At 35.8% G+C, this 23779-nt stretch overlaps 1 long non-coding RNA gene across 1 annotated transcript in view; it reads left to right on the top strand.

Annotated features, from left to right (window-relative positions):
• The first annotated feature begins 354 nt into the window (after positions 1-354).
• The window catches only part of LOC128874190 (uncharacterized), a 102128-nt gene continuing 78703 nt past the window's right edge, over positions 355-23779 (top strand). Inside the window, exon 1 of the long non-coding RNA XR_008456596.1 lies at positions 355-367. This is a non-coding gene — a long non-coding RNA (uncharacterized LOC128874190). The remainder of the gene's footprint in view (positions 368-23779) is intronic.

Below are 23779 nucleotides of genomic sequence, written 5' to 3'. Positions count from 1 at the left end.
ATTCCCAAGCTCTTTCGGTATTTTTCTTGTTTACGGATCATTGTCGTGGGACTTGACTCGAAAACAATTTCGTTGTCTCGTTTTTAATTGAACGCAGCCGACAATGGCACCTGCTCCTGTTTCATGCGGGTACGCACATGACACGTCACGTGGGGGCCGCGAGTTGTCGACTCGTACTTCGGTTGCACGTGACACCTCGACTTCCTGATGAACAACGCAGGGAAAAGTGGGGTCATCGTGCTTTAAATTGTGAAACGAAGAGGCGTTGTGACCCGTTTCGTAATGAACGCCAACGCGATCGACCGTCTGTGCGGGTAATCGCGACCATTCTCGACGAACCTGTGGCTGATGCTGTCTGACTATCGCGGTAAGTCTCTACTGAAATTTCTGTATGGGTTTTAATCGGCGCGAACGTTTGGAACAGGCTTTTCGCTTCGCTCGAATCGAATTAACTAAGAATAAATAGTAAATATTAAATTATAGGAATCTCTAGGATAGTATTTAATGTTACTAAGTAATAAAGTTAGCTAAATTCTTCGCTGATGATCAACCGATCAATTAGACGTAAAACAAAAGTATTTAAAGGGGTCTGGGCAGAGAAATTCAGGAATTTTCTATAAAGATTTAAATATATATTTGAATGCACAACTAGGCGTAATTTTACAGTACAAGTATTAAACTCAAAATATGTTCTTCTTTGTTAACACTTTAACTACGGGGCTATGATATGATAATTTCGACGTTTTAATTTCGAACCTTGTAAGTGGACTATTAACGATTCAGTTAACAGTTTCAAACCAACAAATTTGTTTTTTTACTGAACAAATTATTCTGTTAGAAGACGTCAATATCTGCTGAAAAAACGAAGGAAATTTGCTATTTTATTAAGCATTAATGATAATTTAGAAATTGAAAAAATGAGGGTTTTAGTAAAATCAGCAGATATTCACATCTCCTAACGGAATAATGTGTTGGTAAAAAAACGTTCCTAGTGATTTGCTGGATCTCGGTCACTTTTAAATATGTTGTAACGCGGTGAAATTTATTCCGTAATTCGTACGCAAAAGATGTGAACGGCATTAGCCGTGTAAATAATGAACCAGTTACAATGGAAAATGCGTCTCTCAGTTAATAGAGAAACTTTTAAACGGTGGCTATCAATTCCAACGAGTAAGCAAACGCGAAAAACGAGTGGAATTTTTTTTAATACCATTGAACTGGAGTGTGAAGTTCGAATGGAAGCTATTGTGCTGACACTTCTTCATTAAACAGTTTGAAACTTACTATTAATACCGTTTTCAATTGTTGGAAACTCCAACAGTCTAACTAACGCGCTACATAACTACTCTTCGGGGCGATTAAACGCGCATAATTCGCGAAGTCGTTGTCTCGCGTTCTAAGTATCATATTAAATCGCTTTCAAAGAAATTTCACGGATCGAATTGTTAGTCGTTGCTGGAAAATCTAATATATGTCACCGGGGAATTTCGTTTCGGTTTTTTTAATTGGTTTTAATTTCGGTTTTAATTGAAATTTGAATCTCCCTTCGCAATCAGAACTCGCGGCTTAAATAACTTTATAATCGCTCTCCTGTAGATAAAGCAATGTTTGTGATCAGAAGTTTCAATTCGAAAGCCGCCTGCTACTTTCGAGACGAATTTTAAGAGTTTGGCGAAATTGATTCTTCGGCCTGGATTACTTACGTTCTCAAATATTTTAGAGGATATAGGGTCGCTGTCCGCGAGCTTTGCGATATTTTAAAACTTTCCTCCGAGTACGGAAAAAGAATTGTTTTCATGTGAATATTAAAATATATAAATTACAAATTACAATATAGAATACGTGAACTTTAATAATTACGTATATTGTTAATGTATGCAATGAAGATTTCTCCTTTAGATTTTTCTCATAAACTGCAGTTTTATTTCAAAGACAAATAGGTAGTTAAATAAACACACGATGTTAAAACAACTATGACAGCTCCTTTGTCAACCACGAATTAATTTGTCTTCCCTTTATTGAAGCCATTATCAGGGTAATTTAATATAGAATACGATACTAAAAATGTTTACATATAACAAAGAGTGCCACATATTATATTTTGCACGGTTATTTAACAAATTTAACACAGTTACACATATGTCATATGTCTATCCAATATGAATTTTCACTTCTCCAACAATCTCCAAACAAACTAATTAAACGAACGCGTCTAACAAACAATTCCTACGTTTCAGAAAGTTATAAAAAAAAAACCAGTGAACCTTCGCGATAATTTGTTATAAAATTTCGCCGACTCAGACAGCGTGGCGTTTCCCTCGATGTTCATCTTCTCGACGCGAACGTCTGTTCCTACGAAATATCGTCGGAAGTGTCACGAAACTCCCGAAATTCACTTTGTCGCAGCATTTCGTTCGCCCTGCGCCGCGCCGTGTCGGTTCGAAGTCACCCCTCGTCTATTCGACGTTCTCCTTCGTGCATCTCTGGTCCCGAATCGTATTTACGCCCAGCGTTTTCAGTTGCGTTTACACGGTAATTTCACAATCCACGGAAACGAGCACGACGTCGTAGACGGAAGTCGCAAGGTCAAGAAGTCGTCTCCCAAACCCCCGACGGGACGTTCCTTCACTTTCCAACGACTTTCAACTACCCCTTACCATTGAGCAACCGAGGGAAACTTCTTCCTTATTCGTTTAATGATCTACAACCTACGCGTTACCGAACGGAAAGTCGGCAAAGTATGTCGTTCCCGATGTTATATATGTTCTGGGAGGGTTTCTTACGCTGGACGAGTTTCGACATGCTGACTGAGCTCTTTCTAGGCTCTTTTTCGCCAATTTTAGGTTCACACCCCGTAGAATCCAAAGAAAGAATATTTTAAATATTATTCTTAGTCTATATGCAATACGTGGTTTATATACGTTGTTTATGTACAGAGTGTAATGTAGAAAATCGTTGTAGCAATGGGTACTAATCATTTCAAGTTAGTTGTGCTAATAATAAATTAATTGCAGTTAATCGTATATAGAAATTTCATTGGTAAATTTTTAATCCAGAATCTGTAATTATTTGCATAATTATTGTGGCATTTAACCATCAAAGAATTACTATGATAATAGTCTAAAGTGTTAATACCTTCATTTTTCGAAAATAGATGTCTGCAGAGTGAATATAGAATATTCATTTGAATATAGAATATTCAAATATATTGTAACAATAGTTACAAAAATTTGTATAAAACGTATGTTTCTATGAATAGAGTATTGTATCCCCAAGGATTCTATTTCTATGTTTTTAGTGTGATCGTCGTTCAATTTTCATTGCACTGATAAGTACTGCTGTGTCAGTGCCATAATATAAAATATAAAATGACTTGATAACATAATATTTAATGTAAGTCAATATTATAAAATGGAGCATAATCCACTTAATATTATATGTGATATGACGAAGTAAAGAGGTAAAGAAAAATTAAACAGTATTCCTTTGAGGCTAGCATTTTGCTTGGTAACGATAGCCACATTTCATTTGCATCTGGAAAACATTTTTATACCCTTTCCAGAGCGGCGCGCGCGCGCGATGTCTTCTGAAATAAGAACCTCTTTAGAAAGGACATTTTATTTTGTCGCGTGTCATTCGGTGCTCGGAGCTATTAGCCGCGCCAGGCGGTTTTAACTTGTAGGACGAAGGTAGGTTTGCCTTTCCTCTCAACGTACCTGATTGTAAACTTAACTTTCTTGAGTGCTTCACTTCCTGAAGAGCTCGGGTATCTTTCTTTTTCCGCCTTCATTAATGTACCGTGATATATTCCTGCGGTTCAGTCTTTCAACGAAAACGGAATCCTGTGCAAACTTGCACTCTTTATAATTAACAACTGCTTGAAATTTGAAATAGTAATAGGAAGCGTAATATTAACATGTTTCACGTGAATACAATATTCTCCAATTACTAGTTGTTGGGTATTAATGCTTAAAGAAATGTTAAATCATTACAGTAGCTTGAAAAAAATAATTGAAATGTTTTTTCCATTTACACGTTTCGACAGATTACAGACACGCACTTCATCATGAAGATTCGATTAACATATATTGATGTTGAGTTACTCATAGTTAAAACAATTGGTATTTTTCCCCTGTTTTTACCAATACTGTAACTTTATTGATTCGACATTACGTAAGATCACTCCTTTACTATTCGTTATTTTATATTTCTGTGCTTACATACGATCGAAATTAGATATATATTTATAAAGAGGCTATGTAACTTTTGCTTGTCGAGGTACATTATTTTAAAAATTAGTAAATTTTTGTGTCATCTCCCACTTCATATAATTTTTGCTAGCCAGAAATTTTATGTCAAATTACGTCAATTTATATCAACCGAAACTTTATACTCACAGGAACACTGTTCCATTTCTGTTAACGTTATTACTGTGTTTAATCAAATAACGTTCTATTCAATTTTATATTATTAAGTTATTTTAAATTTTATACTGTGACATAATGATAAATCTTTTACCGAGAATATTCAACGGATGGAAAACGTTAATACTTCTAATTTAATAAATTGCTCGAATCACCAAGAACAATTCTCATTTGCTGAATAATCTAGCATTTGTTTTTACATATTAAATAATATATAAGTTACCAAGGGACGCGTGGTGGACTGTCACGCGCAATAACACGTGTAGAACACGTGATTCTCGATAAACGGTATATCCGATGTAAAAATATCTGGATTGTGGATCTTTCGACTATAAAGATTAAAGAAAGTCGATAGATATCCTGATGGCAGGGTGGGAACGTTGCAGGTGTTGTGGCAAGCGAGGTAAGCCTCGATGTAATTTCTGGCATCGGTGATAGAAAAACGGAAGGGGAGGAGAAGCAAAGCAACAGAGCCAAAGATAAGTGAAGGTAGAAAACGAAATATTTATGGAGGACAATCGAGATAAAATCGAAAGAAGCTCTTTTTAAAATTGGAGGCCACAATTTAATAATTATTGTAATTTCGTCAGACGATCATAGATATTTTATTAACAAAGCTCCTATAGTAATGATGTAAATTAACGAGCTGAGGAATTTTATTTCGACAGAGTACACGAAACACCTTCGACGTATGTAAGCATTAAAACGTACATGATGAAATATTTACGAACCATTACACCTAAAGGGTGTATCGAAATCGTACGAATAATTGATCCCTCGTTGTCATTATAATATAGTTATTATTTAATCATACGCTAAGGTAGGTGCATCTAATTTCGACATTGACGCGATCATCGACGTTTTTAAATTATTTCGTTAATATAATTAGTAACGCTTTGATGAAAACATTTGGTTCCTCATTTTTAGTAAATTATATGCTTGAAATATATGGATATTGCTATTAATTTAACGGTACATTGAAATATTATTTTAAACATGACAATACATTTTACCGAACAAACTAAACACTAGCATCCCTAATTGGAGAATTATATAGAGGGATATCTAAGCAAATGCAAATGTAAAGTAATGTAAAGCAAGAATAAAATTAATGTAAAGAATGGACAAATGCAAGACTGGTACATTAGGTGTTATAGTTAAATCATACGACGTCACAATTTTAAACATAAAATTCACAAGCGAGGTTTCGTTTAAGCGTGATGATACATAAAGCTACGAAAATATCGAAAGCTCTTCGAACTCATCGGTGTAGACTTGAAGCAATTTCACAGCAGGGAGCAGAAAGCAGCTTTAGCGAGGAAGCTCCGCTCGTGGAAGAGTGCGATATATTTAATGCTCGGTCAGTCGTAGCAACTCGTGTATTATGCACGTGCATACACACACATGCGATTAATTCCCCGGGTCTAATATCCGCGAGGTTTAATAATTCAGAACCGTGGCGTGTGTCGCATACAATTTATGAGAGACATCTTCCGTCAACACAATTCTCCATAACTAATGAAACTTTAACTATAATCGGAGGTACTAAATACGAGTTTACGTTATCTAATTGCGGAAATATGTAGTAATCGATGCACGTTATCCTTCGAATTGCAAACACGGTGGAAGTTTCATTCTCACGACATTAATACGACACAGGTGATAGAATGATAAACAAAATTTCAACATACCACAATAAAAGAAATAAAAATATAAAACGAAAAACTTAGTTTTGTTGAAATACGAGGACAACAAATGTTTTGCGAATTTACAATCGTCAATATTTTCCTCCACGGTGTATTTAGAAGCACGTACGAAGAGCGGACGGAACGTTGAATAAACATTTCGACGAATTAATAACGGGGATTGCGCCGGAGAATTTACCTGTTTCGTTGAAAAATTAATTGTTGGAGTACGGCAGACGGCGCGCAGTGATGAAATAACAAACCTCGCGAATAATATGGTCGTAAACTGTAAAAACCATTTATCACTGGAGATTTCAAGTGCGACTCGTATAATAACTAAACAAAATTGAATTCCGTTTCATTAGCTTTCTCGAGTGGTTGTGTATTTATTACCGTATCGTACGAGAGTTTTCGTTCCCGAATCAAAATGTCTGTAATCGATAACACAAATAATATACGCTTAATTTGTACTTTGCAGTGACGATAAAATTGTATTTGTTACCATTGAAACGCAATAACAAAACTAAATGGATATCCATTTTGCCCTTTGTTTACTGCGCGAGATTATTAAAAGGTGGAAGAAAGATTTTATTACGTTTTAGAATCTGTAATGGTTGAAAAAAGTGGATGTTTATAAGCGAATAGAATAAAAAAGGGTATCGGAACAATTTTGGTAAATCTTGGGATAATCTAACAAATTAATTTTATTTAGAGGAGCTAAGACATATTAAATTTCTATCCATTAATTTTCATCCGAATTCTGCTGTCTAAGCACTTCTTTTCTTTTTTAATATCCATTTTTTATGACGTTCTGTATTATTCTTATGTAATTTTTGTTTTACTGAAAAAGTTTCAAGATATCATTAACATAAACCGAAACGTTGATGTAAAATAAATAAATTTATCTTTATTGCTCATACGTTCAAGAGAATACACATAATCCATTATAACAGTTCAAACAGAAAGTTTAGATTAACCCTTTGCGATTCACAATTGTTTCGTCATTTTGTTCTAGTAGCATAATAATTAAAAACAGAATATTTCAGCAAATTTATGCTTACTTTTTTGCAGTAAAAAGGAAGAATTAAATTTCATAATTTAAATATCAATTTCGCCCGTATAAAATGTTTCAAATTTTACATTTTATTATTAACGCAACTGTCGTTCCTAGTAGAAGGGTTTAATACATTTTAAAACGTGGAAAATTTTCAGATGGAGAAAATAGTTTTGTAACTTCAAAATTTTGTTGAATAGAACCGTGAAACATTTTTTTGAGATTTATGTAAAACAGAAATGATGAATATATCTAACCAACTGTCAATGAAACAGCCAAACTTTCTACATCAAATGCTACATTGATACTTGAAGTAATTGCATACCCGATTAGGTAACAATCTGTACTATAATTTCGAATAAAGTTCCTCATTCTTTTATTTTTCTGAATTTTAATTTCAAATTCTGGCAAGAAATATCTATGTTACTTTTTTCAATGGAACGTTGGACCAACATACTGCTCAATTTTAATGGCTCAACACGAATCAGAACAAAGAAAAAAGAACTCAATGTATCAACTTTCAATGAGACTGGTTCGTTTGTCAGAAATAACTGTTTGTTCGGAATTTGTCGATGAAATGGCAATGGTATATCGCCATTTTCACGGAAAATGCGTACCTCATTACTTGATGTAGTCGTACCCTCGGTACTAAGTTACGCACAAATTGAAACGGAAAATAACCAAACCGGCAGCGCAGATATTTATCGGCTGTGCATGTTTAATTCTACTGGAAACCGTGTTCATTCCTGTACTCAACGTTCGATGCATCATCGGTTAGCTGTCAGTTGGAAAAAAAAGTTTCAAACGAAAGATTCAAGGTAAAAAAAATGGCATGAAATACGATCGCAAAACGATAATACTAATTGAACGTTACAATTTTCTGTTGAAATACGAGTGAATTGAAGAACGCATTCACTTACACATAAATATTAATTAAATGTAATAACAAGGTGTGTAGAGTAGTTGGTAACAGAGGCAATAATCGATGTGGCAGAAAATAATTTTGTATTACACTTTAATGTTATGATCTTGACGTAGACTACTTATTTTATGATTATAAAAGTATAAGATAGATACACGAAGTCATAATTTCCAAGAATATCGGCCATCTTTGAATTGATTTTTAATTTTATAATGTCCTAAAAAAGGCCTTAGAATTCTAGAATAATTCTCTAGATTGATATAACAATATATTTCTTTTCATGCATGTGTTTCTACTTACTGGACAACTATGAAGTAGTAAAAAATTTAGAATTTTTAAAAAGGACCCATTGTCCTTTTTTTTCAAAATTGCGACATTTTTTCCTGTCCTACTTGCCCTTGTCCAGTCATCCCATGCACCCCGGATATGTATGTATGTTCACGCTACGAGTAAGAACAACACCCGCCACTCGGAGAAGCTCCTGTAACATCGTGTTTCCTGTGTAGTTGAGTACGTACACGCGGGTACATCCCGTGTACACCGAGTATATCGATCCTGGGGGAATATACGGCCCGCGCGTATGTATTTATCACTTTAACAATTAGTTTAATTGTTTGTACAACTGGGTAACGCTCGTTCACAGGGAACACCGTCGAGCTCGCTCTCTGCTATAGCGTGCCAAAATGGAGATGAAAACTCTACTAACACGTGTACGAAGTTTATTAATCTGCTCGAGGTATGAACGTACTGTGTAATGGTTCCTTCAACGCATAATGACGAGATTTTCATACCTAGAGCTAATAAAAATAATTTTGCATCAGTACGTGACATACGTTTATCATCCTTCGTATCATAATATTCAAATCTTGGTGAAATAATTTATTAGCAACGAAGATTGTCGTACTTTTACATCAGAGGTTCGAAAATTTGAGATACGTAAGGTGCTTGTTAGAGGATTGAGTAATTTGCATCATTATCAATAACTTATTTTCACTGAAAAATTAATTTTTCTGTTCCTTAAATTTATCATTAAAATAGGAAGATATACTGTGGTGGTGATGGACAAGTATTGCAGGATATCCTTTTATTATTATGCAGTAGTCGAGCACAATAGGAGCTTGCATTGATCATTCTATATATATTTTACATAATATTATCGAACCCCCTCATTAAATACAATGCGAATTATTAATTATTAATTAACTTTTGTCTACATCACTCGTTTAATTCCTCAAACACAATTCATTTCGTTAAAAAAGTGGCCGTTGGTGTTTTGTGTTATTTCCAGGAAAGTTACAGTGAAATACAGAGAGATAGGTGTAAAATTACATTCGATAAATCGATTCCCTCGCGTAACCAGTTCAATCGTATTTTTTCAGCGCAGCTTGTTTTTGTGACTTCTACCCGACGCTACACTGCTGACAATACGATATCGTGCCATGAACGGTAACAGATAACAACGAATCCGTTCAAACAAAAATTTTCATTAAAAAGTCGTTATATTTCTTTACGCTGGCATTGTTTTTAATTTGCATATCTCCTAAGACACACTATTAGTACACTAAAATTCTCAATACTGGTGTAAAATTATTTTTCCAAAGTGTTTTTTTTGTCCCCTTCGATTGTTTAACGTCCCATCCACCTTTTGCCCGAGTTACTAGTGTTAATCGTATTTTTGGTCGTCTCATAAACCTGCAAAGTTACATCAAAAACGAGGGTGGGACAGTTCTGCGGATGTTCCTTGCGAGTTCATCGATTACGCGGGTACTTTGGCGCGGATAACTGCATTTTTCGTGTCAATTACATTCCTTATTATTTCCCTCAGCCTGTATTCAAAGGAAGGTCGAATGTTTTTACGCACACCCTCTAACAAAGTTATATCGGGACCAAGTTGAGCTTCTTTAACGAGTTCGTCCTAGGAACGAATTATTAGGTGTTATCCCCTTGATAGAATTTAAGTAACGAGATTAAAACTAAAGGGCCTTTCCTGCGAGGAATTTTGTCGCTTGCCAGTCGACGACGTATTAAAATACGACGGGACACGACGAGCGGCGGGGGGGAGGGTTCTTATTATTATCCGAGCGATTATCCCGAAAAAGCGGCGCGCGAGAGTGGAAAGGAATAATAATATTTACATTAATTTTAGGCGATGAAACATTTTCAATTAGTCCAGCGGGAACGTTTCCGTCGCGCAAAGTGTCTCTACGTTTGTCTTTCATTGGCGTTGTACTTGATTGAAAATGATAAAGGTTCTCGATATTTAGATAGCCTCTTCCTTGAACTTTGTTAGGATTTTGTTTATTTGCAAATTTTTGTTTTTATAGATACGGCTGAAGAACACAAACGTAAATCAAAGTATGTTTCGTAAACGTTGTAACGTGTACTTTATTTTTAATTATTTATTCGTTCTTGTGTATTTACATTTTCTCAACACAATGTTCTCATATTTTCGTGTATTTTACACTGAAATACAATTCCAGGTATCATTCTTGTTTAGAGATCAGAGATTAGTAATAACGACGGTAAAGTGTGGGTGTAATCTTTTTTCCTCTGAACTGTTATTCCAGACAATTATCATCACCCGTCATTGTAGGGATTTCCGTAATTTATGTACAGCTTCTATTATCGCAATTTTAAACCATATTTTTTGTATCTTAACATTATTTTGATGTTCAATGGTGAGTTCCATCTTCGCTTTAATCAAAAAAATCTTTGTCCTTATCGATTCTGTATTGCCAATATAAAACTCTGGCTAAAGTGGATACAAAAGTTCTTATCGCCTAAAGAAATAGTCCCGATAGGATGTCCTTAAAGAGGATACTTCTCGTGAAAAGTTTGAATAACGCGTTATCTACTAAAAGAAACTCCTGTTTGTTATCTTTATGCCGTGAGTTCAATAGTTCATAATTAGGGACGATTGAAGTGTGGTATTTTATGAAGTATATGTATTAGATATACAAACGTTATACATTATTTATTTCTTGTTCTATAATGTTATCTGTCTCCTGAATATATTTTTATCGTCAAAAAATATTATATTTCTTTCATTTGAAATAGATACATATCTAAATTTAAGATACAAGTATTTCATTTCATGCTTCAGTTTATGAAAATAAAAATATTCTATTTACAAAAATATCACTACCTAGTCTAAAAATTTATTTTATTTCAATTCTATAGTATATACTATTTAAAATAATATCTCAAACATTTGTTCTCCAAATGGTGTCCAGTTCTAGTATCGACTTATTTGTATTTGTCCGTTCAACTCATAATTGTCAATTAATAAACTGCCCTCGACGCGTAACTAGTAAGAACGCAGTCGAAGGAAAATCGCAGAAAAGAACGTGTGAAATACGTCGTTGATGCAAGTGGTTGGAAGTAATGATCATCCCGCTGGTAAAACGACTCATCGTCGCTCGCGGTTAAGATCAGAAACTGGAAAAGGGTGAACGCGGCAAGGTGGTGTGGCCCGCTTTCCAAGTAACTCGGAATTAGGATTAAAGGTGGCCAAAAATTAAATCCTTATCTCGGCGGAGGCGACAAGCAGGGCGGAGTAAAAAGGGTGCGAGCGGTTAAAGGTAGCAGGAGTTCTTAGGGCGGTTGCTCTCGCTGTCTCTGCAAGCTCGGTCCTTGAGAGGGCGACTCTTAATCTGACGCCGGCGCTGCAATTTCTTCCCATTAGTGGGCTCCTTCGCGATTAAACATTTGCATAATCTCGGGATGCTTGTTATAATTCGGAGACATAATATATATTTAGGAGAACCGCGCGGATCAGCAATACGCAAACGTATATCCAGCTTCCGAAATTTTCTTTTTTATGACAGTGAACGTCTTTTCGAAGAAGACAGAAATCTATTAGATTGGCGTTAGACTGGTGAAAATTTCAACTGAAATAAAAATAAGACACAACTGCTTGAAATTAATTTGAATCCTTATTTTCTATGGAATGGTTCATAAACGAAAATAAAAATTGTAATAATAATAGCTGTTCCAAGTAGAGAATTATTTCATATGAGTAGAGTAAAAGAATCTAGCATAATGATATATTTATATATCATGTATTTCATTATGATTATCATACTTGCGATTCGCTAATATCATTTCAAAAATAGCGATGTCTGATTTGTGCACATGAAACGTCGTTTAAGCAAATAAAACATTACTCACGTGTAGTATTTTTGTTTAAAATAATTTCTATATAATTTACACATTCTCCTAACTATTAATAAATGTTAACATTCCAGATTTAAATAACTCATTCTTTCTTCAAAATAAAGATTATTGAATTGCCTTTATTCTGAAGTAATTTATCCTTCGAATAAAGGTCTAAATGTTTAAAAAATATAAGTCTATAATGACACTAATCATTTCAATAAATAATATTCTTCAATGGTAACATTCTAAACTCAATTGTTTCTTCTTCTTTTTATTCGCAATAGTATTCAGACACAATCATGTTCCCTCGTTGAAAATGTTCCAAAAATAAATATTCAAGACCATCACGAACAAAATAAATTCAAACTAAAAATACTCCTCTAATTCTAATTATAGTTTTTGCATTACCGTATCGCACCTCGCCCGTACACGTAATTCATGCGTACAATGTGTCGCCGAACGTGCCCCAGGGTCATTTGCAATTATAATTGGAATTCAATAGAACTACATGCACTTGCATATGAGTTTCTGCTTGCCTGATATATTGTCTCATACATCGAGCTAATTTAACGTGGTCACAACCTCTAAGCAACTCCGCCAGTGGCGGTGCAATATAATTTCGGCGAACTTTCACCGAGAAACCCGATAGACGCGATAAAGTTACAACCGCCAGCTCGATTCGGAAAATCGGAAAATGTGTTCGATAAATAGCATACGGCAACTGGTCTTGCGAATCCGGTGGCAATTATTCTAGTAATTGCCTTGGCAGTATTTCGTTATCTTTTCGTTAGGAACTAAGCTCGTTTAATGCAGATTACGGATGAACATTAATGAAGGCTAATGGGATTTATAGAGGCTGTACGCAAATAATGCCGTTGCGTAATGCACGCGTGCAATATAACTGTTATGTAACCCCCCGATTATGACGAACGTCGATAATTACCTGCGATTTCTATCGTTACACGTTCCTACACGTGCCCCGTAACCGGCGATCCTCCGTCCTTTGTTAAACAAAGTACGCGCATTGTTCCCTAGCGATCGACGTTTATCTGAATTCCATGACCTCCTTTGAAAGTGGCCACTGCAAATGATCTCGTGCATCCGATGGAAAGGCGATTGACATTTCCAGCCTTTTGCATGATGAGACAGTTTTAAAGGGAAAAGTGGATATAACAATCCTGTTAGATCCGTAAGGATCGTTGATGTATTAATGGTACACTTTAATCGTTTCATTGGAGATCGATTGACGCAGATACCATGTTGGTATGTTTATTTAAAAAAAAAATTTATATATATTCGTTTACTTTTCAATATAAACATACCAATAATACAATTGAGTTATTGTATGAGCGATATAGCTTATGTAGCTACAGATAGTGGTATTTTAAAACATAAATTATTTGTTTTAACTATACTTGAGATCACTTCAATAATATACCGTGACATATCATTGTTAATGTTATCTGATACAAATTTCAATAACGGAGTTCAGCTATTACATGAGTTATAGATAGTGAATTAGTGCCACTACAAAAAACAAATTATGTTTCCAAGTGTCTTTATTTGTCAAGTTTGCATTACGAATATATGCGAAAATACTCCAGCTGCAATTACTATCGTTTTACGTTCCTACACGTGTCCCGTAACCAACGATCCTCCATCCTTTGTTAAACAAACTATTGTTCCTTCGTCCGTCTGTGTTTCCAGCCCTCCTTTGAAAAGTGGCCACTGTAAATGATTTCGTGTATCGGATGAAAGTACGATTGACATTTCCAGCTTTTTGCATGAAAAGACAGTTCTAAATGGAAAAGTGGTTTAAGCACTCCTGTTTGCTCACCTCCCTATGAAATTGGAGGGGACCACTTTGACGCGTCGATGAGCTTCTATACCTCCTAGTGCTCTCAAAACTTCTCTTACCCTCCTGTACATTTCTGCAGTTGGTTTATGCGTGTATATGTGTGTTGTGTGCTACGTACACGCGCGAATTCACGTTTCTCTGTGGAATATCATGTAGCTCGCACAATTTACTGCTCAAATGTACGTACATCGTTAGTGGACCAACATATGGGGCTCCGTGTATTTATTTTATCAGTTCAGCTTCTCGCGTTTTCTTTTCGTTTTAAATGGAAATGAGAAGTTGATACAGTTACTCAAGAATTGCTTGACATCAGGAAAAGAGTGACTGGTATCAAGTGGGCTAATTGTAATGTATTGGTCATAAAATGTGTGAACAATATTTTTCAAAATTACCGAGAGATTCCTACACATAAATATAGAGTAAATCATTTGTGAGGATCATATAATTGAGATTTTTTATTCTAACGTTTTAATAAATTCAGATGGATGGTTGTCTTTTTAAGAAGGAATTTAAGATTTCTTTTATAATATACTTCAGATTGGAATTACTAGAGGCTGTGAATTCTTGGAGTCACTTTTAATGGAAATTCAATTGAGATTGCCATAATATTATATCAAATAATATATTATCTTATGATTATTTGAAATAGTTGTGGAAATGTTCTTCCAGGTCAGGAAACATATAATGTGTAATTTTTTTAAATATGCGAAAATTCTCCAACTTCCAAATCACAGGTTCCCCATCGTCATATTAGAGCATTTAGAATTCGTGGTAAAATATGTATTTTCGAAATCAGATATAGTTAGTCTATCTATCGCGAGACCAGTCCAAACTGAAACTTTCGAACTAACTGTAAACTAATAAGACCAACAGATATAGTTGCAATTTTCGTGTACCGTTACCACTGAATTCGAAGCTTGCATTTGACGCTCATCTAATTCCGCAACTTCAAGCATGTTTTCATGAAACCGCATACTGAATGATTTTATCAGCCACACTAGGGACTCGAAATGTTACAAACACTAATTCCTCATTTTACAACTGATCGAATTCAAGACTCCTACGATTAGTTCTATATTATTGCGTCATTTTCATAATTTGTTATCCCGTTAGAATATATTTGCATTGTTAAATAGAAATAAATATGGATGTCTATGTATATTTTTTTTGAAATTGTGCGTTTGTGAAATATTTTTTCTTATAACTGCTGCAATTACAACAATACATATATTATGAGAAAATGAAATTAATGATATGTACGCATTATAATTACATTTTCATATCATTTGTATTAAATGTTTCAGTACTAAATTCCTTCGATTAAAATGATCGATGACATCGATTCACCATTTAAAATAGACTTCCTCTTGAACTTTTCGAAAATCACCAAACAAATTACATAAACGTTAGCCTACATTTTCATCAAAATGTAATAGTATTTAGCAATAACAAATAGGTTACATATATATTCGATACACCAACTCCGCGGTTCAATACTTAATTATTTCGTTAATTAATTAACGCCAAGTGAAAAGTCTTCATTTAATTATTGACGCAGCTGTCCTCGGTTATTGTGTTGACGAAGAAACAATTATTCTGCATTATCCAAAAGTGCACTTCATTGCTTGCTTCATTAACTATCCGGGATTATAACGAAGGTATCCAGTAAATGCTCATGCTTCTGGCTTTATGCGATTATTTCAATTTCGTTGATAGCATCGGCGACTCTGCCGGTTCTCTTTGTTGATGAGAGGACACCCTGTGCCACCAGCAATATTACCGTTGCTGCCCCTAGGAATTAATTAGGTTCGATCGAAATCCTAACAGCATCGAGGGATTACCTCTGTCTCCCTTCCTGATTACACAGCCCATTCTTTCTTTCCCAATTTTCCCCAATACTCTCTAGGTACATTTGATTTTTTGTAGTTGATTTTATATTAATTGGGTAAATTTTTTTCATCAAGGTAGATTTATGCGGGTCTATGGTGAAACGTTCTTTATGTTGAAGCAACGACCAGGATTGTTTCAGTGAAGCTGTATTTATTTGCATTTATGTCAATTTATGTATATTTATGTATCTTCTAATTTGTTGCATTATTTGCATAATATACAGGCTCGTAAAGTATTTAAATGTCATATAAGGTAATGTATTCAGTTTATGCTTTCTTTGCTTTAATAACGATTGGCAATTTATTTAATTAATACCAAGATTTTGATGACTGAGTCCTGTGTCTTCTTAAAGGATATTGTGGATTAAATTAAAATCAATGAAATGGATCCTTATCGATAAACATTATTACACTTAATGCTTAATGCTAATAAACATAACACGTGTAATTTGTATGAAATGCTAGTCAATCGGCATGCATTCAAATTTTACGTATATCTCGAAACTTATAATCCAAACTTATAAGCTGATTTTCACTTAGAAAATTAATTATTCAAGATAATTAATATCGCATCAAGTGACAGGGGTTTACGCATACACCAATAAACTTCTCAGCTATTAATTTTCACTTAGAAGATGATAGTTGGTTATTATAACAAACTGATAAATCAACAACTGACAAAGTTTATTATATGTATGCATATAATGTTAAAAAAATAGCAATCAATCAGCATTCATATTTGATGGATATCAAGAAACTTCGAGGCTCCAAGTTTTCTGTAGTCGGTTATCCTTCTCACCAAGGAAGATCGATTCGTAAATCGTCTTTCAACGCAGTCTGAAGGTACTTCGGCGATAAGCAAGCCCGTGTAGGACACGAAGCAGGACTACCGCGTGAACGTCGGTTGGTACAGCAAGAAGGAAAACTGTACTCGCGTGCAGACGTATGGGAAGGATGCCTAAGAGGCATAAAATCCGAAAATCCGTGAGATCCGAGCGATTTCGCTCCCTAGCAGCCAGTTCCTTCGATCTTCGTCTTCCTTCTGTGTTCACCGAGCGATTCCACCAGTCAGCCCCTAAATTCTTTCCCACCTAACCATCGCTACCTAGATCTTTCCTTCGGAAGCCTGACGCATTTAATGCGGCCTGGCTTCCTGAACATTGGCGCGAAATCTCCGTTAAGCCAGAAGCAAGCTGGGGTTTACCATAGACGCTGCGAATCCGTCCACGAGATATGTCCGAAGTAGTCTGAATGATTGCTTCATTGTTTTCTCGCCTTTTGTAATTTCGTGGCAAGTTTCCACTAAAAAGGTTGTCAACGGGAAGACACCTGCCAGTCACTTGGGTAATTGTGTCGAGAGACACAATTCTACTGTTTCGAAATAATCTGGTTTCACGCTTGTAAATTGGGCAAATTTGGTAAATTTTATTGAGTTCATTAACCCATTCACTGTCAGGCAATTTTAGAATGTTCTTGGCTCGGGTACCAAAATATATAATTAATATGTTATAACCGTATTATCTAACTTATGATTTTTATAATAAAATGTGATGTTAAATATGTTTTTACACTATATTCAATTTTAATTCATCATTTCTAATAATTCTTAACTCAAACAGCAATAAAAATACTCACTGGCCGATTCTAATCAATCTAAACTTGTAGCGCAAACTACGAGATACCTCGTAGTGGGCAGTAAATGGGTTAAACAAAAATAAAATTGAACCAGGCGCCGCTTTCCCGTTTCTAAAATATAGTCTCACCGTTCTCCGAGTCGTTGATTGCTCTTTAACGGCTCCATCCTTTACACGCGTTTCTGGGCAAAATCAACACTCGGATGAAGGTGGTCGATCACTCCATCCCGAGCCCGTGACGATCCACCCCGCGCGCGAGACTCCTGTTAGGATCGAAATTCATCCAATTATTGCGAAATTTGGCCGGATATAACTAAGCGTATCCGTGTAGCAAAAGGTACGGACACGAGCGTAATCAAGGAACGAGAAACTCATGAAAGAACCAACCCTCCTCTTTTCCACCCTCCGGACTGTTCGCCCTCAACGAGACAACCCCTGACGTCGATCCCTGCCGCTGGAAGGAACGGGAGAAGGCCGAAAACCAAGTAAATCTGTTCCAATTCCCCTAGTTCCACGGCACGACGTCCCGTAGCCACGTTCACGCTCGTCCTTTACTTATTTCTTGCACCCTGAACGTTCCATGGGGTAGTGCCTTACTTATTCCCTTAAGCCTATTTCCATCGTTCCCAGGACTCCTTGGATACGGCATCGTTCCCGGTGTTTACCGGCGGCTTTCATTAACCCTTTCCAGCGTTAAACCGTTGTTTGTACAAGACTCCGTAAAGTCTACTTCGAATGTGCTACGATTCGGGTGTCCTCGCTGCGTAACGACCGGCTTTTAAACGTTTTCGCGACGATGAGCCTCTAAGTCAACTTACTATCGCCCCGAGGTCATTAAACGCGGAGATTCCACGCTTTATGTCACAAAGGAAAATTGATTCTGCGAGTTGGTCTTACTCGACGAATCCCCGTAACACGTTTAACACGTTGCGGGATAGAAAATGTGTTTTTCCTAGGAAAACGATCACGTTCCTTTAATTCTTCGCGCTAGGGCCATCTGGTCGCATTAAGTGGCGTTACGTTGGAACTGGGTTATTTATTAGGAGGATAGCTGGATTATATGAATCTTTAGACATTCACGAATATTTAAAAAAAAATTTTCAAATAGAATATAATTGAAGAGGGAGAATGAATCTCTTGTATATATATATATATATATATATATATATATATATAACACTGTTCGGAAACAAACAATATTCAGTTGAACTAGACCATTAAAAACTCAGTCCTTTAGTATTTATGAATATATATCAGGTATTTATAGTAACTTCAACCACTTCATAGGGTTATTAACAACTGAAAAGAAGCTACTTGATTACAAGTTCGAATTTCTGAAATAGTCTAGTCTGTTTGAAAGTTGTGGATTCTAATTTTTATTTAATATTTAAATGGCAAACAGTTGCTTGAATCTTGTAATTTGTCGAAAATATTTATTTTCGTTAGGTACGTACGTATTTTGCTCGTCTCTGATCCAAAGCATACCAACAATACATTACGTCCATTATTAGCTTAAATTCTACATGGAAGTACTTACTATATAATTTTCTTCTACATGTATAGTCTCTCTGACTTTGTCCCTTTAAAATGAATTCATAAATCCTCTTACATTCCCCGCTAAAAATATGCTACCACTCTTGCTACTTCTATAATTCCTGTTTATGATTTCTTATGGCTCGAGCAGTGTTGTTGCGCGTGTTGCGTCTATACGGGTCAAACATCTGCGCACTCAATGGCTCTCACGCAGACAGGTATGTGTTTATTAAATTCAGAATTGGATGAGCTGGCTGACATCTCGAATTCCAGAGTTCCATAGAAAAAGCGAATCAGCATTGTCCGCTGTTGGCTCCAAAGCCGGTCTCATGTTGATGGTTGGTGCATATTGCACGTGTACGTGCACTTATGCGCACGATGAACACATAAAGATTCGGTCTCTGTGTAGGCGCGGCAGCGCTCACTTGTCAGAGATATGGAATCTCCGAGATTCTTTCTCTACATATATTTTCTCGTCAAAAGACCTGGACGTTAAGGTTATTTTCACGTTGGATATTTATAGAACTATTCCTCCTGGATCATTCTTGTTATTATTATTGCGAGAACAACAATTTTCCGTCGGGCAATCAACGAGGCAATTTTCATGATTTTTTTCGCAGCCAAATTTGTAAAACAACCTCTACAGGGAAATTTCGATACAGAATTATATAATGTTGGCGTGTTCTGCCTCTACTGAATGTACTTTTTCCGTTTGCTTCCTAGTTCGCTTTGTCCGATGTGCATATCAAAATTTTCTGTCCTTGCAAAGCACACTATGAAAAAACGATGAATTCATTTTCTGGCTAAAAATAAAGCATGAACGAAATACCTTTGGGAAACTTTTAGAATTCTACGCTTGAACACTGTAATATTCTCTATTTTATGAATCAAAATTTACATCGAAGTGGAATTTCCTACGATTGGTTTCGTTGATTTCTGCATTATCCCTGAAGTCAATTTCTTTGAATTATATTTAAATTAAAATAAATCTTACCAGTAACAAATCTTCAGGATCAAATTTTGTATTCATGTGCACTTGTTTCGTTTGAAACGATTAAAATGACACTTAAAAGTTATAACGAACGGTTAAATGCTTGCATTACTGATAGTGATCGCTTGACTGCGAATATTTATGTGAATACATATTTTCCATATTTTCCATACACTTTACAGAATCGATAAATGAATAAATATGTCATATATTTTGCATGCATGTTGCATATTTCACTGGCGATATGAGTTTTTTGGTAACAATTTACAAATTGTAAATAACATTTCACAATTCCAATATTGTATAAACGCGGCGTCAATAGTACCAGAATGTTCTTCTGCAATTAACACGTTAAAATCTGTAGTGAAATATGTACTTTTAAAGATTTTCCAATATGTACATTTTTTTAGAAGAATTTCAAAGTTTTTATTTCCACCGCCACAGTTCTGGTTCAAATTTATTTACCTTATTATTAAGTATGTTCACATAGCAAATGATAATTATATAATACTGTGGATCAATTTCTGTGTATGTATACAGAACTCTGATTATGAAATTTTATTTTATATATTTTCAGGATTACCACAAACTTTATGCCGAGTTCTGCCATTTTTGTTATTCTTTGACAATTTTAATGTCCATCTACCCTCTTGGTTATTGCTACATTTTCCTAACTTCTAAACAGTGGAGTTTTCAAAAATTGTATTATTTTTTTCAATCGCCAAATCTTCTCATATTATTCTAACATTCATGTATTCTTCTATGTAGTATGTTTCTAATGGTCATACATTCTTTTAGAATTTTTCCAACGCTTATACATACTTCAGTTTCTTCTCTAATATGCGTATGTTCTTATATACACAAAACTTGACCAATATTCAGTACGATATTATTTGTACACCAAACCTAAAACATACAACATTCATAACAAAATCAACCTGAATAAAAGTCAAACGAAATTATTTCAGTAAAAGTTAATGAACGCAAACTAAAAGCTTCACCTATAACTCATCCGCGCATAGTTTCGATAAATCGAGTACGCCTGAGCATTATTCGACGGAAATGATGGCGTCGTAATGCCAATCAAAAATGTCCAGTAGTCGCAGTTCCAGTCGCGGTGTAAAGAAACCCGGAGTCGAGTTCGCCGAGCAACCGGAATAACTTAACCCTTGCTTCCACCGGCGGTCTTCAATCTATTTTTTTCCTCTTCTCCTATCCACGGTTCTTACGTGCCCAAGAAGAGAAAGTCGCCTTTCATCTCCGGTCCGCTGACTTCGTCTTCTGCTTTCTTTGCCTTTTGACGCCGTCGGGGATGAAGTTCCGCTGTTGCTTATTTTCCTGCGGCTTCTCAAATTATATGTCCAACTTATTTTCCCGCTCGACTCGCCCCGGGGATTTCTGCGAATCTCTCCGCCTCCGAACATTCCATGACGTATCAGAAAGAAGGCAGGCGGGGGTGTGGGGTTCCAAGGTAGACTAACCAGAGGGGGCCGGGGCACAATGTTCTCAAAAGGATGAGGACTTTATTAAACCCCAAAAGAACCACGTCATTCGATTCGATTTCCGAAGAACGCGATTCTGTTTGATGTGCGCGCTCCTCGGGCGACCGTTGCTTCCCTTTGCCGTGTCGCGCTATCCTAACTTTTTATGCTTAAAAGTGTGTCTGCCGTTGATACGTTCCTTGCGTACGTACACCCTCGCGGCCACGGAAAGGCGAGAAGTAATTGCTTCGACGGAGGTGGTCGATGTCGGACAGAAATGCAGCCTATGGAAATCAAATCGAATTACCCTGTTCTTTTGGGACTTAATAAGGTCTTCGTCCCTTTGAAAGAATATCGTCGCAACATTTTCCTCTCTCTTCTTTTTTTTTTGCATTTTTCCCCAACGACGGTTCCCGAAGCGTTCTTTCTGAGAAGCAAATGCAATTACGAGTTATCTTGAGTCGCGATAGTTTGCAGGAACTTTTGCTGCCTTGGAATGGAATTTATATGTATATTGCTTTAAGTGTGACCCGAAGGAAATAGGTTAGGTATCGTTCGAGGGAGTCTGGGTTTCGGATCCCTTTGATTGTCGTTTGGACGTTGTCGATCATTCTGTATTAAAATTTGGTGAACTTGTGAATCTTTTGCAAAGCTTAGAGTTTGTGTTTCGAGGTAAATTGTTTCTAATATTTCTTAACACAGCAGACAAGTGTCATTTATTATATGGTATGTTCAAATGTATAATTTTTATTTAGAGTGCTTGCTTGCAGATAATCAGTGAAAAAGGATTATAAAAATAATGGTACTAACTTCATATTATATCACCAATTAGATATATCTTTATTTACATTTTGGAATTCCTTCACTTTCGTAATTTTTGAAGCGACGAATGGATAAATGAAAAATGTTTCAATGTAACGACTACTGTAAACAACTACAATCATTTTACTCGCACAGTGACTATTGGTTAATAATAACTTGTCGCTCAGTGGGTCGTGATTGACGTTTGGAAGGTACGGAGATGATTGATGTGCTTGATATTCGTTCGGCTTTCGATGATGGGATTAAATCGATACATCGTCCCGATAACAGGAAAATCGAAACTTTCTTTCTTCGTGACGTCGCCACCCTTGGAGGGAGTTGACAGGATGCATTTAATTCGCCTCGCTTGTAAAATCCACGACGTCCCTCTATCGTTTCCTTCACGACTATACCATCTTTCCATTTCGCTCTATCTTTAATGGCCATTTTTCACGGTGGTCGTATAACATTAAAACCTCTTACTATGAGACGTAGATGCACGTTGACGCCGTTAGAGTGGATAGTTGTGTCCGCAAATCTGTTGCTCAATAGAAAATTCAAAGCTTCTTTATAGAAGCAATTTAAAAATTATCAATAAATTATATTGTGGTTAAAGATACATAAAATATCACACTGATTGGATTCGTACATTTATTTGTGTTTTTATTTCATGTTTCTTTACGTGTTGACATCTGTATGCCATTTATTAATAACGACGATGACAACGTATCAAACCATAATTTGTTAAAATAGCGCTACTATTCAAAAAATTTTTTTTGAATTGAGTTTCTTACTCATTGAGAAATTGAAATAAATCAAGGTTTGTCAAATTTGTTTATTTTTATAGAGAAGAGATGAATATGAAAGAACTATGAATAAATAACCCTATGCAATGGAATATAGCACAGTCCACAGTTATTTTACTATTACATCAAACTCATCTTTTATCATATTCTTTCAGTTCATATAATTCTCCTTGATTCCTCCTCAAAACTTCGAAACACTTGAAAATATAAACATAGTCATACTCCTAGTGCAAGTCGACCGAACAAACTTTACTGCCCATCGTTGGCGCTCATTATTCGAGAATCGATAAGAGCAACGCCCGACGATCCGACGACGGGTTCGTCGTGCATTTATGCGAGCCCTTACCTCCAGATGATTTATTTAAATTCTCGTTAAAATATTTACGCGACATGTTCGGTATCCCGTGGAACTATCCATCGAGTCGACTCGCGCGCAAAAAGATTCCACGTCGAAAGGAAAAAGGAAGACGTAGATGGTTGGGGGGCGAAGGAATTGGAGGGAAGGGAAGAGTTAAAGCTGGCGTTCTTTAACAGTGCCACTAA

This window comes from Hylaeus volcanicus, chromosome 3 (assembly GCF_026283585.1).
Source record: "Hylaeus volcanicus isolate JK05 chromosome 3, UHH_iyHylVolc1.0_haploid, whole genome shotgun sequence".
NCBI lineage: Eukaryota > Metazoa > Arthropoda > Insecta > Hymenoptera > Colletidae > Hylaeus > Hylaeus volcanicus.
The sequence above is the reverse complement of the archived record's forward strand: the minus strand, read 5'-3'. Positions and strand labels throughout refer to the sequence as shown.